The sequence below is a fragment of the Lepisma saccharinum genome, chromosome 5 (genome assembly GCF_977018435.1).
Source record: "Lepisma saccharinum chromosome 5, izLepSacc3.1, whole genome shotgun sequence".
Taxonomy (NCBI): Eukaryota; Metazoa; Arthropoda; class Insecta; order Zygentoma; family Lepismatidae; genus Lepisma; species Lepisma saccharinum.
This window is the reverse complement of record NC_139233.1, coordinates 690,803-708,350: the sequence shown is the minus strand read 5'-3', so window position 1 is coordinate 708,350 and position 17,548 is coordinate 690,803. Positions and strand designations below refer to the sequence as shown.

Genomic DNA, 17,548 nt, shown 5'->3' with positions numbered 1-17,548 from the left:
TTGTCTGAATTTGCATTTGAATATACCGGTACAGTTTCTGTTATGTGGGGCTGTGTAAATTTTGTGCCATTTGGTTTCTTATATTGTACAAACAATTTGAGGGATAGCTTATAAGAGCCATTTTGTGCATTAAGAATTGCCTGCAGATCAGAATTTATACTGTTCAAGAAATTCTCAATGCCGCATCTTAGCTCTGATACAAACTGGTAATCCTTAAGTTGGGCATTAAAACTGCTACGGGTAGGTTCATGGCGTGGCTGTTTTGCTGCTCTGGCATTAACAGGTGCTTCGTGCCTTCTTTTCAGACCAGATGTAGATGGTTGAGAGGGCAATGCAGAGCAAGTATCTTTATGTTTATATGTGAAATATTCCATGTTGTATTTTCTATTGCATTTGGGGCAAATTTTTGTGGGAGTTTTGTATTTGTCTGGATTACAAATTTTTTGATGCTTGGCCCAATTGGGGCTGGATATATTTTTATTGCATTGATTACAATATTTTTGATTCGGCATTTTTGTTGTTGTTTATTATATACAATTTCCTGGGTTTCAATTCAAAACTTTATACTGAATAAAAATATCAGTTGGGGTTCAGCACTGTACTTTGTGTGTGTGTATGTATATATGCATGTATACACTTAATATTTTTTGGCTTTGGTATTTATATACAATTTCTTGGGATTCAATTCAAAACTTTATGCTGGATCAGTTGGGGTTCAGCACTGTGCTTTGTGTGTGTGTGTATGTGTATATGTGTATTAATAGTTTTGGCTTTGGTATTTATATACAATTTCTTGGGGTTCAAATTCAAAACTCTATGCTGGATCAGTTGAGTTCAGCACTGTGCTTTGTATGTATATGTATATATGACCTTACTTGGATTATTCCGCCAAATTATATGCTTCAAGTCTCCTATACTTTGGTGGAGCAGTGGGTTCCACTGCCAATCCAGCAATGGTGAAGAATCTGCACTGTACCCTAGCTTTTATAGTTTTACAGAGCCAATAGAAACACTGTGAGAGTACATTCAGAAACATGAGCTATTCTCTAACATTTTTGCCGAAGTACTTTCTTCTGAATGTATCCCGTTTTTCTGCTGAGCGTACATGCAATCCCGACCGCAGCGCCTCCACGCTTAGGGGAGCGGAATTGTCTGGAACTAATTTGTAAAGGATCGCTGCTCCAAATATTGATCGACACGCCGGTGCTGGGCTCGAAATGAACTGATCGCTGTGCAGAAAGTATCGATCCCACCGCTTTGGGGCCGTCATGCGCACATATTGTTCAAGTATTGATTTTATACCCTCTCGGCGCATGATTTTATATATGAACAGATTACAATAAAGAAACTGAATATAACAAATACAAAATATCCTAGTTTCTATTCAATCCTTTTATCTGAATTGAAGAAACCAACAATTCACATATCCCCATACCGCCATATGCTTGTCCTATTATTTTACTAATAGGCAATGTTCTTGAAGAGTCCTAATAGGCAATGTTTTCAAAGAGGCCTAATAGAACAAGATACGGCGGTATGAGAAAATATGTGAATTAAAGATATTTTAGTAATATACGACGTCTAAGAAAGGAATATTCAGCTCCAAAGTACTTTGTTTATTGCTTGCTACCATTTCCCTATTACTGGCAAAAGAAGTTAAAAATGTTGACATAATGAAAAAAATTGACTTGTTCCCAAGTATTCACCGAGTTCAGGCATTTGCACATAGATGGGTCTGTTGTCACGGAGCAATTCTAGAAGAATTACATTGTTTTAATATTAGATATGTAAATTGAACCTGGTGCCCAATTGAACTTAAACCAGAAATAAATATGTATGTGTGTATGTGTGTGTGTATGTATGTGTGGGTGTGTATGTGTGTGTGTGTATGTATGTGTGTGGGTGGGGGTGGGGGGTGGGTAGGGGTGGGGGTGCATCTTGGCTTAGTTTTAAGTGCTGTGTTCAAAATAAAAATATAGTGGCTGGTAGCTGTATCCAAGCCCTATTATAATTTTTGTTTCTGCATTCTGTCACTAATTTTGATCCTAAGCCAGTAATATTTTATGGGGTGACTCTGCATGGCCCCCAGAGCAACATACTGAAATTTTGAAAAAAATCGATTGTTTTATTTTTGCTATTTTCACTAATTTTGATCCTAGGCCAGTAATATTTTATGGGGTGACTCAGCATAGCCCCCTGAGCAACATACTCAAATTTTGAAAAAATCGATAATTTTTTGGATTTTGATTATCTCTGGAACCATAAATCCTAGAGACATGGGGTTTGTTGCTTTGGCCTGGGCATGCCGAGATGCAACTTTTTGATCTCTATAAATTTTTCAAAATATCTTGCTGTTCTCTAGATCTTGAATAACTTGCCTATTTTTCAAGATAGAGGCATGGGGGTTGTTTATTTCAATTCTGGATGAGATTTAGAAGTTTTGTTAAAAAATCGATAATTTTTTGGATTTGAGATTTTTCAAAAACTATCAGTACTAGAGACTTGAAATTTTGTAGGCATATTTTAGACATGATTCTCTACATTTTATGTCTCTATAATTTTCCTGATATATGCAATACTTAAGCTGTAAATATCCAATTTTTATAAATAGAATTTTCTGAAAAATGCAATATTAACAAAATTGTTAATATTTTGAAATCTATACATGCTAGGGCACTATAACAGTTACTATACTTAAGATATCATACAATATCAAGAGGGGCATATTTTTAACAAATTTATGGATAACAATCTCACAGAAGTGCCTTTTGTAAGTATAAACAAATCAATCTGAGAGGGTCATACTTTCTGAGGAAATTCCCGAGGGCATTTTCACAAAAATCTTGGATTAGACAAGATTCCACACTTGAGCAAAAAGCTCATATGCTCATGTTAAGCTTGATTTAAGTATAGCAAATCTGCTTGAGGAGGGGTTCATACTTTCTCGGGTTTATAATAGTATCAATTATACTACTCACGTCACATGTCGCTTGTATAGTCACGGACACTGCCGTCACGAACAATCCAACAGTGTCCGTGACTGTACCAAGTCATTTTGGTCCGAAAGCTCCTTAACACCAAGATCCCATGATTCAAATCTCAGAAATATCCACATAGGAAGAGAGAAAGGGCGGAGGCTAGAATGGAAGGGGAATATGGGGAAATGCAGCAGACGGGGAAATGGGCGTCACACATTGTACCGCCTGGTAAAAAAATACAGAGAGAAATAAATTAAATAATGACAATGTAGTCATTTTTAGAATCACATTGTGTAAATAAAAATAGCCTCCAGCCGGAAAAGGGTGCGTGGGTAGAGATATAGGGGCGGGGGAGACAAATTAGAATTGTCAATATGTAAGCCAATTGTCCGGGGCACATAGCAAAAATAATTATGTGTAAATACGAGACCCGGAATGTTAACATGAACTGAAATCAATTTATCTGCTTTGATCGAAACAAACGCACCGTAAACAGAATCCGCGCACAAAGTGCATACCTAAATCGCCAATCGATTAATTTTGCAACGCCGCCATGTTGTGGATTCTCGTCGCATTAAGATGCATGAGACGAATGAACTGCCCCGTTGCAACACCCAATGACAATTACATAAATGAAAAATACGACAAAACGTTTACATACGGTCATTAGGTCTCTGATGATGATGTAATTTATGCACGATGACTTATAAAATTACCTTAAAATTATTACAAAATGAGCTAAATTTCTTTAAAAATGACCTATTAAGACACTTTGGATGTTAAAATGTACGGCTGAATTTTTCGAGACAAAACAATTACGTACTTGTCGAAGCACTTGAATAATTTAATACAGCCGAATATTGAGCGATATAAGCTACAAAAAGGAAGAGGAAAAGAATCTATATAGTGTAAGTGTACCTTTTACTTGCAACTATCTGCAACGAGTATTTTCTCATTCTTTCCTCTGTCGTTATCTACTGAAATACCTCGCGTATTTTATTTTGCAGAGTTCTAGGAGAACAAAAAAGGATTAAAATTTGCCGTGAAGGAGCTCAGTGTGTTTCGAACCATAAGAAGAACGCAAAACAAAGTCTTCGGGTTCTAGTGAAGGGACACGGAGTGCCATTACGTTTAGCACAGATTCTCTTACCAATTTCCGTGCCTTCGTGACTATAAAGGCTACACACTCGAAACAGGTTGACCTGACGATGAGAGAAATCGCCAATGAATTGGAAATCTATGGAATCGTTACAACCCAAAATTGTCCGTTACTGTACATCGAAACAACATTTCCGTGAAAGTGGAATGGGAGATGCTCAGATAGCAATTAGCCTCCACGACCTCCGGATCTTACTCATCTGAAGGTACATTAAGGTACTGCAGTTTTTGACTCTCTTTGCATTCTCACGTCTACAAGTTGATTACCAAGTGCCACACCGAATTGTTTACTTTGTCCATTTGGTGTCACATAGTGTACGCGGTGTCGGCACCTTTCCACTACATCCTGGAGCGGTGTACAGTGTGGTGTATGGTCATGTGGTACGTGCTAACCAATCAAATGAATGTTGAAAGTTGAAAACAGCAGATAGGCATTTCTCGAATCTTCTGAACTTGAGCGTCTACTTCGTTGACGCTCAAGTTCCGTTCCGTGGCCCGACACTGGGATGCACCTGCACTACACCTGGTGTCAAAAGGTGTAGCGAACTAGACGGGGCCAAAGTCTAAGGTGTACAACGTGAGGATCTACAACGTTCGGCCACACGGTTTAAGTGCTACGACGGAGATGATATCTGTAGCCACGGTGATTGAGCTCTAACCAGCTTAAGTAAAAACACTTCTCCACGATTTACTTGTTTACAAGACCCGTTACCTTAAAAAGAAATACGAATGATATTTTACTCTACTGCCATCAACGTCGCAAACCCGCCAGAAAAGCAAACAAGAAAATTATGTCGTTCAATATCATTGAGTGCTTTACAGACAAGAAACCTCTGGCTTTCCCACGAGCCGAGATCTCGAATGAAGGTTTATTTCTCCTGCTGCTTTGAGACCGAGGCAATCGTGGAAATAACCTCACATCGATCGCATGAGAGCAAAGAAGAGCTCTGTTTACTTTCTTAAGAACAAGGCAGGGCAACTAATATCATCAAGCACTTTTCTTCTGCCGCCGAAAAAGTGGAGGAAGACGGAAAGGTCCTTTGTCAGTTTCCCTAACCCTTCTTAAACCCAAACAATCTTTTCACACATTCTGAAGAAAAGCTGGGGATATTCTGGAAAGAAAGGAGAGCAAAGAAACAAGAAACTCTCGAGATTATATGGGGGATTCGTTGTTTCATCTTCTCTTCAACGTTGCAGTCCTTCTAGTTATAGTGGCTTTCTACAAAGGGAAATAACGTTATAAGACAACTTTAGGAAGCATTAGAAATTCAGAACTAAGAAAAAAACGATCTCCACACTTCCGCAATTTCTAAACCCGGGGTCAATATACGAGAGGGCACAGGTCGGCCACACACACACACACACGTGTAGGGTGGTGTAATTCTTGTCACTCGCTGGGATGTGTGTTACGTCACATCGTAATCTGCCAATTTGCAGGATCATATCAGTATTTTTTTCATTTGTTTAGTCATTGAAGAAACCACGGCAGAGAATAATGTGGAGAGGTATTTTGTTTTTGCAAGCCGAAATGTGTTCCGTAACACACAGCTGGGAAGACATTGGTTGTTTTTAAAACAATCCACCCTACTCGCCAGATCTAACTGCGTCTGGCTATTGCCTATCTCCTAACCTTAAAACCTGAAAGGACAAATTTTGCAATCATTGAGAGGTGAATAGAAGCAAGAGAGCTGTTTTTTGCAGACCAGACTTACAGAAACTTGAGACACGGTGTGGAAATGTGTTGAACTTCGAGGTGAATATGTGGAACAGAAGTAAGTTTTATGGCTCCATGTCCTTTTCTTCTTGGTCGGATGGAGAACTTTTCAGTCTCCCTTTTTAATGTGCAGTAGACTAGAAGTATTTTCTTCCTTCTTCCCTTGGTTGCCATCCCTTGTACTTCTGGCAGGCAGACTGTGATACAGATTTATCTTATGCTGTTTTTATTTTGTTGCATTGCTGCATTTGTTACTGTCTTCCGCTGTCATGAGAATAAAATCTCCACAGACGTTTTGAAAAGCTGAGGTTGTACGGTAAACGGGCGCTCAACACACATACAGACAAATCAAAGGATAACACACCACCCCAGTGGGTTATACTGGCGTAGGTCTAGACGTCGGAGCCTCGTTGGCCTGCAAACACTGCAATTACGGTGGGTGTACTACGTGATAGTGAAGTTGACTTTTGAGTGCCTTGTCAAAATCTGCTCTTTGCCCGTCCTACCTTACTTTCATGTGTCCTACAGTCTTCATTTCTGGCAATACAATTCCTTTCTGAGCGATGTACGATGTTACATGACAGATGTGCAGTCGCCGGCAATAAAAATGAGACACCTAGATGCTGAAATGGTCGCCTCGCTGCAAGTCGCTATGTGTGTTGCCTAACTTTACGGCGGTGATTGAAAACTTGCTACTGAAATCTACTAATTTATTTATTAAAGTATTAGATTATACTGCTGAAAAACAGCATACAACCCTTAAACAGCAGTTTAGTACAATATATAAATGACATACACACAATATATACAATAAAAAATGTATAAGTGTACTAAGAATATTAATCTACATTGAAATAAAAGAATTACAAATTTAAAAAATACAATCACTTATTATAAACACACACGTTAGTAGTAATATTACATATGTTATTTTAATAATAAAAAGTCATTCGACTCCAGCGGATTATGACCGTATTGGGATATCAGAAAATTAATGTACCTATTATTTCTAAAATGAGAAATGACAGAAATTGCAGAGCAGTTATTTCGAAGTGCATACGGACGAGTCTTTAGAGTAATTATTAGGGTAAGTCATGTTTCCCATTAATTAATTTGCAAATATAATTGTAAGCATTAGCATTTCTTCTATTCAAGAGACATTGAATATTAAGTTCATCTAACACATTGCAATATTCATAATAAACTCTATCTCATGTCTTCATATCACTTGCCATTCTGCATCTACTCTCGACGAGCGACTTCAACAGGTTTCTCTTGCTTTGTTCGAATTCCAGATTTTGTTTTAAGTCCACTTTACGCACAGATACGCATATCGTCGTAGAGTTAGGCAACACACACAACGCCTTGCAGCGAAGGATACAGGTGTCCCAGTTGTATTGCCGGCGAATGTACGCACCTCAGATGGCCTTTTACACTCGAGCGTTTATGAGACCGCGAGAAACTTCTCTCAATACGTAGACCTCCTAGTGAATGAAGCCCCGTCCCCACATAAAGAAAACCGAAATCCATTCGAAGGATGAGGGCGAGAAGCAATCCTTCGCAAGCTTTTATGGATAAGATGCGACATCGCGGGAGACGGGAAATATTGAGTTTTCACCGAAACACTTGCAGACGGAAAGTTTCCCCGGCTTCAAAAGGAGCAGAGGAACTTCGTAGCCAATAACGACGAGGGCTTCCCTCGGTAACCGGATCCGGACGGGGAGGGGGACGGGGGCAGACATCGATTCCAACGGACCATCTGGATAATATGTCGTAACGGAAACAGCACGGACTGTGCGAAAGCCAGAATTTTCTCGGTAAATTGGAAAGACCTTCCTTGCGGTTCTAATTTTCGAAGGACGCGGGCGTTCGTATAGGGGAAGGGGGAGGGCCTCTTATGAAATTCAATTTCAGTTGAAGGGCGAATTCCACGCTGTAACTTCATTTCAATGGCATTGCTTTCCATATAATTATCCACTCCCGTCAAACACAACAAAACAGAAATTGTGTTACCAGGCGTTACTATTCGGAGCCAATTATGATAATTATTGGATTTCAATTCATCCTAAACGATTTTTATAGCAATGCATAAATCTAATAATGCCGATAATGGAGAAAGATATTCGGATAATTCATATATTCTTCCTCTCTTTCAATTTAAGTTACTTTACTCGCTTCAGTTAACCGCTATGATGAGAGTCGATGTTGATAGGACAAACGCAATGTCACATTCATCATTTACCCAGGGTTCAAACCTGGGATCTCCGACTTCGTGGGTTTCCCGATGGCCTTCTAATCGAGGGATGACGGGTTCGATCTCCGGTAGAGGAATACAACACACTCGTTCGCATTTCACTCCATTGCAGCGGGTTTGGCACCGGTGACTGTGTGGACGGGAACATCTGGATCTACCCTCGTATATTTACTTCACTTTTACCGTAAACACTCCCCTCCCCGTCGAAAACTGCTTAAAACGTACTGATGTCAATAACGAAGGCTTATGCTTCCTGGAATTGAATCCCACATCTTTAGTGATCAACTTCCAATGTGCACTCAAGGAACTGGGTAAAAGTTCTACCCAATTATTCTTGTACCTTCGTCGGCTTTCTGTCTATTAATCTTTCCTTCTTCCAGAGGAAAGAAGGGCCTACAGAAAGTCACAAAAGTAGTATTGGAAAATCGTTAAAAAAAAAGGAGAGTTTCCCAATTTTCTGATATCTTTATGGCTGCCTTCTAACGGACTTCTTCTGTGTCTGCTTTTAAACCAGAAGAAGATAGACATCACGTGGTGGATGCACAGAATATTCACAAAAGAACCAAATGATACACTCACAATTTAATGCAGAGTGATACATGAGTCTGGGAGACATTTCTGAAACGATACTCAGTGGTAATGCTGATGCCGATAGAAAGACACGTCACAAATGCTCTGATGCGGCAGATATCTAACCGATACCGCATTTCACACATATCACGGACAGCTTTCATCTTGGGATCCATCACACCACTCACTTCTTGATACCGATCGTCGTTGCGCCGTCACAGCGGAGTGGACTAGGTTTTCCAACACACAAAACAGCTTCTCATGTTTACTTAACACCATATTTGCTACTGTTGATACCACTACCCCCTATCGGCAAACCATAGTAACTATGCGCTCGTGTGGTTTTCTTTTACAAAAATAGAGGGTTTGTCCTATTATAATCTTCATAATTATCACTATTCGTTATATAGTTTGTCTGTGGTGAATTTAAAAACTCTTTTTGTTTTCATTAGTACATCAGTAGTGTTAGGTTTAATACTGTCAGAATTTCGATTTGTGTGTGTGTGTGTGTGTGTGTGTGTGTGTCTCCCTCATACAATAATAGTTTTTTTAAAAAAGCTGGTGAGAGTGCTCCTGGATAGGACTAAATAAGCGAACATTGATTACACGAATATTGACGTGTTCACGAATATACTTGTTGCACCCAGCGGGAAATGCATGCTTTCAAGGTATGCATGCATATTTCTTGGCGATTGTTTTAAATTGGTTAGGTCAGCGTTAACTGTGCTTAAAGTTTTCATTGTTGGGTTCGGAGTATTAGGTTTACCGTTGATAATAATCTTGCGTTCGGTTAGGAGTGTTACGTTACTGCTACAGTTTGCTGGGTTTTGAGGTTATTATTCTAAGTCCACTTTATACACAGACAGGCTAAACGGGACTGGACCCAGTGGGATAGGAACTACTATGCGCCACTATCGAACCCGGAACCCTTGATTACAGGACCTGTGCTTTTCGGCTCCGAGGGAATGGACGGACGCTGATCACGATTTGGGTCTAAATATATAGCTTATTTGTGGTTTCCGCATCTTCAAATAAAGACATTAAAAACGGTCCACATTTTCGGTGGGTGTCCGTCCGACAGCGGTTCGAAGCTAGGCTCCAACTTGTTTAAGCGAAGGTGCCATGGTTGCAGAGTCAAAGCAGAACGTGTTCTGAAAGCTCTTTCAGCGGGGACGCGGCTCTTATTTCAAGTTTTTTCTCCAGTGTAGTGTTTAGACATTCGAGATCATATTGTTTAGAGAAATCCTAGCTAGCACCGATCGGAACGTGGTGTAGGTCAACGGAATCCACACATTGCTCACGCCTTCCACTGGATGTTAACCAGGTGTTCAGGATATATGTCTGTGTTTCCACCATGGAAGTATTTTTAGCTTTAAAACCAAGTACGGTTTCCAAGAACGAAGTTTCCTTATTCCACAACTCTGAAACAAGCACACTAACAGGAATTCTGTTTAAGAATAATGTTGCGCGCTTTTATTACACGTAAGCAGCACATATTATTTTTACACAAATCTATTTTAAAATAGAACATACGAAAAATATCATGTACTGTTGGTTTGGTCTCAATCTCGTTTCGGTCTTTACACCTGTCTCGGTCTCGTCTCGAGTTTTAAAGTCAGTCATAAAATGTGATTGGAACCTTGCCAACATATACCACGAACTGTTCGAGTTTAGTTCATGGAGACACGATTCGTACCTTCTCAGTTTGCAAGGAAAGAACGGTAAACCAGGACCTTCAAACATTACATGTTGGTGCGGACATGGGAAGATATCGTTCAACAGTGGAAAGTCTGCAGATACCGAGACGAGACCAACGTTTGTAAAGTCGAGACGAGGCCGAGATATTAGTGTTCAAGACACACTGTCTCCTTCACTTTACTCGAACAGAAAATATGTAGTCAACGAAGTAACCATTTTGCAATTCTTCTTTTCAGCATGATCAGCATTCTACACGAACAAACCTTGGACATCTCCCTGCAAAATTTGGGTTGCCAAAGGGAACAAAAGACGATCACCTGGAGCTCAAACAAGGAGAAAACCTAAGGTAGGTGCCAGACCTGTACCTTGTATTTAATAGCGTTACATCTGCAAGGAGTTAATGGTAAACGTGTAAAGACAACGTTCAGAAGGTAGGGCCGTAGTTACAGAAGGGTCAGAGTCCGCCCTCAAGATTACAAATCGATGCACACCATAGTATATACAGACATAATTGCCCACGCTGAAAAATAGTCATCCGTCCACCTCTAGAATCCTGACTCTAAGGCTATGTCTGAAAGTTATTCCACTATATTTAAAACAGACTTATGCAAGGTAGCTGCATAACAAGAAGACAAATTTCACGAGGTGATTCCAGAATTTCCATGAGAAACCTCCCTTAAAATAAATAAAAGTTAAATGTTGCATTCTTTAAACCCGGTTACACCCTACATTTAACACAATATTTCCTCTTGCTGATATCTGGCGGAGAAGCGGAAAGTACTTTCTCCCACCTCATATACAGTTTTCTGCATTTGTCCCAGCACGGCTTTTCTTGATAGACGAGTACGGGTTCGCATTCACGCTGCGCATGACGCTATTTCGTTGCGCAGGTGCAGATCGTAGGCTACTAGCAGATGGTTTGGACGAGAGTCTATAAAATCTTGTTTCCAGCTACGAAAAGTGCTGTAGCAATTACGCGATGACTACAGCTAGAACCATTGTGACCATAATAAATTTGCGACAATATATCTGGAATTTTTTTCAAACCTAACGCAACGTACTTCCTCAATAGGCTATTATGGCTGTGAAACCAAGTAAGTGTAATCTTAATATAAAGGAGTGCGTCCTCACAGACTCTTCAACGCAACTTAAACTCCTGGAACTAAAGACCTGAAATTTTAAAGGTTTTTCTCTTTCATGACTTAAGTACTCACTAACAAGGGATTTTCCGAAATTCGCCACTAAGGGGACACGGCCCAAAACCCTGAACCTATAAACAAAAGCCCTCAAGAGATGGTGCTGTATGTATTATTCATCTCGACATGGTTGTGTTTTACGGAGAGCTACATACACGGATCAAATGATCAAGCCTAACAAATGAACATCGACGGTGGAGCCACGAGAGGGCCTCAGGTAAGATGAAAAATGTAACTGTGGAAGAAGCTCTGAGAATTTCCGAACTCTGAGATGATCCATCTCGTATCTCGCACTAAATTCCAAGAGCTACAAAAACCGGTGCAATTCTAAGAATTTCCCATACCTACCGAATGACGTAATCGATACCAAGGGCCCGCTCGACTTCCTCTCATTAATAAGTTACCGAGCGGATTCCATTCTATTCTTTCTGCAGAGGTACGGGTCTCAAAGGCAGCCACCCCTTCCTGCACACCAAGTCCCTCCGAGGATATAAATATCCGCAAGCACGTTCGCGAGGGAAGATAATTGGGATTCCCTCTCCTGCCTCGGCCCACGCCTTCGGAGAAATGAGATTCTGTGCCGCGTTCGGTTCAGAGGGCAGCTTTGGATATTTCCGTGTATTCGCTGATTTAGTGAGAGCACAATGATCAAGCATTCTACCTTAGAACGCGTCATCCTCTTCAGACGTAACAAAAGAGCGTTCCTCTGGTTTCCAAGTCATCCTTTGAAATTGTGCTGCGACCAAGTCGCTCCGAAAGCATAAATAGAATTCCCACTACGGAAACTACGAGCAATCCAGATTTTACCGCGTTTCCAGTTTCTATACGAATCTTCCCATAATCTAGAGGGTTGTAAAAGGTGAACTCCCCTGAGGCACGAGGCAGCTAGTATTCTCCTCTGTGTTGCCCACGTGTTTTCGATTGTCCATTCATCCCCATCGTTGAAGTTAGCCAAAGTGCAGAAACGCGACGCTAAAATGAATCAAGTCAATGAACCATAACCTAGAAGCACCCATCTTGAGCACAGCAGCAGATGGATGCGAAAAGTGAACAGGAATAGATTGCAAGCCTTCGAAAGATGTGTTAAAGGCCAAATGGATGGACAGAGGCACGAACGAAGAGGTTTCGTTTCTGCCACTTTTCCCGACCATGAGGATAAGTGATGAAACTGACGAAGGGACACTCATAAAGAAACGCATGGAAGAGACCGGGACTCGAACCCAGGAACCTGGGTGGTGAGATCAGATTACTTAACTCCTCTGGAAGTCGATCGTCCAAAGAGGTTACAAGCCATGTCCTGAAACAAGGATTTTTGATTGTTCGATTCATTTAGTTTATTTTACATCACATTTCTTCCACTTTAATCGCAAAGATGAGGATGAATTGTCACGAGATGGGTGAAGTGACAACCATAAACACACAGATACAACATGACACGAGTTCCACAGAGGATTGTACTGGCTACGAGTCCAGACGCCAGATCTTTGCAAGTCTGCAATGCTGTCCAGGGAGGGACCGGAAGTTGACATTTGGGTGTCTTTGAAAAGGGTCATCCATTACATCCCTGATACATGAAGGAACAATGAAAAAATCGCATTTGCAAACGAAAGATAATGTCAAACAAATCAGAACAAAGTAATAACATAATATAAACCAGACGCTAGTTCGCCTTCCTTAAATATGAAGGAAAGGAAAGGAAGAAAAAAGAGAAGGAAAATACGAAGCAAACCTGAGGAAATGAGGGAAGAGGAGGAAATTTTTCGAATGGAAAAAAGACCGTGAGCCGACTCGGTGGCCAACTCTTTGAATGGTCGGCACGCGGTTTCAACGCCGAAGGTTGACCGGACATGGTATGAGTGTGACCCTTCATCAATGTCACTTAATCATCCTTCAGCTTTCTTAATTTGAGTTTTAAGTTCACTAATCGGGACTGAATCTACAGTTCAAAATTCGATCCGAATCACTATGTTCTTACATCGTGTATCGAACACGAGACATTCTTGATTACAAGGCAACGGCGTGTAATCAAAGAGATATTGACCAGTGGTTTAGATCCAACTTTAAACTGTAGGTCCGGTCACGATTAGCCTTAATGAGATAAAGTTACAACAAATTTTAGCGCATTAACTTGTTTAAAACTTATTGGCACCACGGGTTTAGTCGACAGAAATGCCCAGAAAGAAACTCATACTTTTTACTCTAAAATTCGCAACGCAAATGTACTCGTACACCTGCACAGCTAAAAAATAAAATAATAAAAATAAAAAAAAAATGGCAGTGTCAACCACGAAGCTATCCTTACGTAAGAAGGTTGATTCCAATTTTCGAGGGTCCGTAGCGTCAAAACTTGGCTTCAAAGAGAACATGACCACAAGTTTGTCTGTGCTTTGCGGCTACATATAGTTTTCGGAGTACATGGCATTTTAAGCAGGATACAGTTCCTTCCTTTTTCGCTCTCTTTGTAGTACGTCTATCTTGAAGTCTATTGTGCTATCAAAGCTAGGATCTCTAAAACAAGAAGAACCGCCAAAGATAGGAAATATCCGAGGCTAACGAAGTAGAAAACTGAATCTGCATCTTTTCCCAAATCCATTTCCTCCCTTGATATTTTTGCTCTGGTTTTTGCCTTTGTTGTTCATCTGGTGCTTAATTGGATGATCAATTAAATTTCAATCTCGAAAACGTCGCTGCCAAAGAAGCGGCCACAACAAGGCAAGGTGCAAAGGGGAGAGAGATTCTCACGAAGGTCTGCAAACGCCATTTCGTGGTTTCTGGGAACATAATCCGATTGATTTGCCCCTAGGAAGGCTACGCCTGGACGGCCTGCGAGTGACTGCAGCTATGGTTGGTATCGAGACGACATTTCGAAAAGTTTCGGACTCGTCTCGAGTTGCTAATGTCAGTCTCGTCTCAATTTATAAACATCCGTCTCGTTCACGACTCAACTTTCGAGATGTATAGTATGTATAAACAGCAGCGGGTCACCGGTCAAACTTTCTCGGCGTATGAAGGCCAATAAGGCAATAACAACGTCTTTGTATAAAGTATCTTTGGACTCTACAACCTGAATGACAATCAATTTTACGATAGGTTCACAACTGCCATGATGACTTTGTAATTACTATAAACGGAATAAGTGACCACCATAAATAATCATGTACAGTCACCGGCAATAAAAATGGAACACACAGATCCTGAAATACTCGCTTCCCTGCAAGGTGTCGTGTGTTTGCCTAACTCTACGGGGAAAAGTAGCAAATTTTCAATGGGAACTTCTATAGAGTTAGGCAAACACTTGACGCCTCGCATGGAAGAAAGTATTTCAGGATCTAGATGTCTCATTTTTATTGCCGGTGACTGTACATATCCACTTGGTACGCCTCAAGAAGTTGCATAGTTAAGTAAATTTGGTTTAGGAAAGTTTTTCGCATATCATACCAAAGCCTCGAAGGAGACCGAGAGTCGGGGAAACAAAGTCTCGGATCCGCCTTGATTTTACAGACGTCTGTCTCGCCGTCAGTCTCGAATCGATTTATACAGTAATTCTGGACACTTTTTGTAAAATGTTAATTTTTTTAGAATAACTCGAATGTAAAACTATATCCTGTATAGGAAAATTAAACAATTTAAATTTCATCATTCAGTAACTTCAATAATGCATCTGAGTGAATTATTGTAGCCTGATTTTAATTGCTATTGTTATTTTCATCCAACAGAACGCTTGTGTGCGATTCTTGTGTATTAAATCAACTTTGAGCATCACTGTTGTACATCGTTCGCTGACCTCAAGAATCGCTCGCACCTTACTGCAGCTTTGTTAATTGATTATTTGTATATTTATTAGTATTGTTATTGGTATTTTCAACCAACTGAACTCTTTGTTTTCATTCTTTACAACACTTGGCAGCTGACTTTTGTGAAGTGAACATCGTTAGGTACTCTATGTAGTGGAGCGAGTTGAAAAGTGGTAGTGAAATTGCAAGTAATGGATCCTAATACAATAAAACGAGCTGATTGGTCACCAAGTAAAAGGAGTAATACAGTGACACTTCGTAATGAAGGTTATTACTATGAAGAAAGATCAAAAAGGTTGGGTGGTGGTGCTACAAAATCAGGCGTTAGAAAGGTTTGCAAGCGGTATGAAGCAACTGGAAACACAAAAACTGCTCCAAGAAGTGGCAGGAAACCAAAATGAACTGTTCAAGACTATCGTAGAATCTGCCACCTTTCTTTACAAGATCGCCGGCGTACGGCAAAAGATGTTAATGCCATTTTGAGAATTTCTGGAGTAGTAGTTTCTGACCGAACAGTCAGACAAAAAAGTTTCTGAAAATGGTTTACGAGCGAGGGTCGCAAGAAAGAAGCCTTATCTCAACCAAATGCACAGGAAAAAGCGTGTGCAATGGGCGTTAGCACACAGGGAGTGGACACAAGAAGATTGGGGTAAAGTAATTTTGAGCGATGAATGCAAGATCACTTTTGAAGTGATGGTACCAGGTATGTGCGTCGCCGAAAAAGTGAAGACATGATACCTGAGTGCACTACCGCCACTATGAAGCATCCTATCAGTGTCATGGTGTGGGGAAGCATGGCAAGGTATGGTGTTGGGCGCCTAGCAGTGTTAGAAGGCAACATTAATGTCAAAAAATACCAAGAACAGGTCTTACAGGTAAAATTGCTGCCCGCTATTCGTGATTTATTTGGGGGTAACGTTCAGCGGTGCATCTTTCAGCAGGATGGCGCGAGGTGTCACAACGCTGGAATCAATCAGCGATGGTTCAGGGACCATGGTATTACTGTTCTGCCTTGGCCCGGGAACAGTCCCGACCTCAACCCGATTGAGAACTTGTGGTCAAGGCTTAAAGTTTTGGTGGCGCGTCGGAATCCCAGCAACAAGAGGGAGCTGTTAGAGGCCATCGTCTAATCATGGTTTAGAGTGATAATCCCGAAAGATCTCAAGTGTTTGATGGACTCGATGCCACGAAGATTCGAGGCAGTTATCAAATCGAAAGAATATTCCACAAAATATTAACACAACGCATTTACAATAACCATAATGAGTGTGTGCCAAAATTTACTTTTTACTAAATGAACATTTTACAAGTTTTGTTATGCTAAGAACACTTAGTTACATTTTCTGTATAAATATTATTATTACTATTAATTATAATTTAGTGTGGTCACTTTTTGAAACATTGAACATAAAGACATGTTTGTCTATCTCCTGAAGATTTGACTTCAATAAGAACGTAAATTTAAATTAAAATCAAAACTTGTATGTGATTTTCATCATAATTCTCAAAAGTGTCCAGAATTAATGCCATTACTGTACAAGGGCGTTTCGGTCTCGTCTCGTCGGTTTTTAAAAGACCTGCTTTCGCATTTGCTGTTTTACCTGAACTGAAATTGTCCCTGTCAATGATGTCGCAACTGAATCTGTTGCCTCTGACGTCGACGGTCCCGGTGCGGAACTTTATATTACCTTCTCGCTGTCTGAGACAATTATAAAGAGGTAAAAACAGCGAAAGCGAAACTGGGACTGGCGCGGTAGCTCAGTTGGAAAGTTCCTGCTTAGCATAATACCTTAGAAATGGATGAGAAATGGTCAGGACAGCCCACTATTTCAACCGTTTTCTTTTTTCTTTGTTACTTACTTGTTTTCTGATTTTACTTCTGCTTTGAATATAGTACCCTGCTTCGGCTTGCGAGCTCTGGATTTATGGTACCAGACCGACCAGTCACTCGTAAGTCTTAAGTTAGCTAATTTGTGAAACAAGAAATAAACCACTGATATCTAATTTTACCTTGTATTGGAAAAAATACACATTAAAATCCAATAGTCACTACATTTTACAAAACCGTGATATCAACTTTTCTTCTAATGATGTTCTTGTGCCAGAGAATGTGATGTGTGATTATAACGCGACGCCCGGATACAGTTTGATCAATCGCTGGGAACTCGCAACGCGACGTCCGAATG

The 17,548-nt window shown here is 40.4% G+C and overlaps 2 protein-coding genes across 3 annotated transcripts in view; one reads left to right on the top strand and one right to left on the bottom strand.

Annotated features, from left to right (window-relative positions):
- Nucleotides 1–17,548, bottom strand: part of LOC145987597 (glycosyltransferase 25 family member) — a 575,666-nt gene that overhangs the window by 317,408 nt on the left and 240,710 nt on the right. The gene's annotated exons all lie outside the window — the stretch shown is intronic.
- The window catches only part of LOC145987598 (melanocortin receptor 5-like), a 192,985-nt gene that overhangs the window by 102,056 nt on the left and 73,381 nt on the right, over nt 1–17,548 (top strand). Inside the window, exon 2 of the mRNA XM_083121958.1 lies at nt 10,609–10,718. The gene's annotated coding sequence lies outside the window, so the exon portion shown is untranslated. The remainder of the gene's footprint in view (nt 1–10,608; nt 10,719–17,548) is intronic.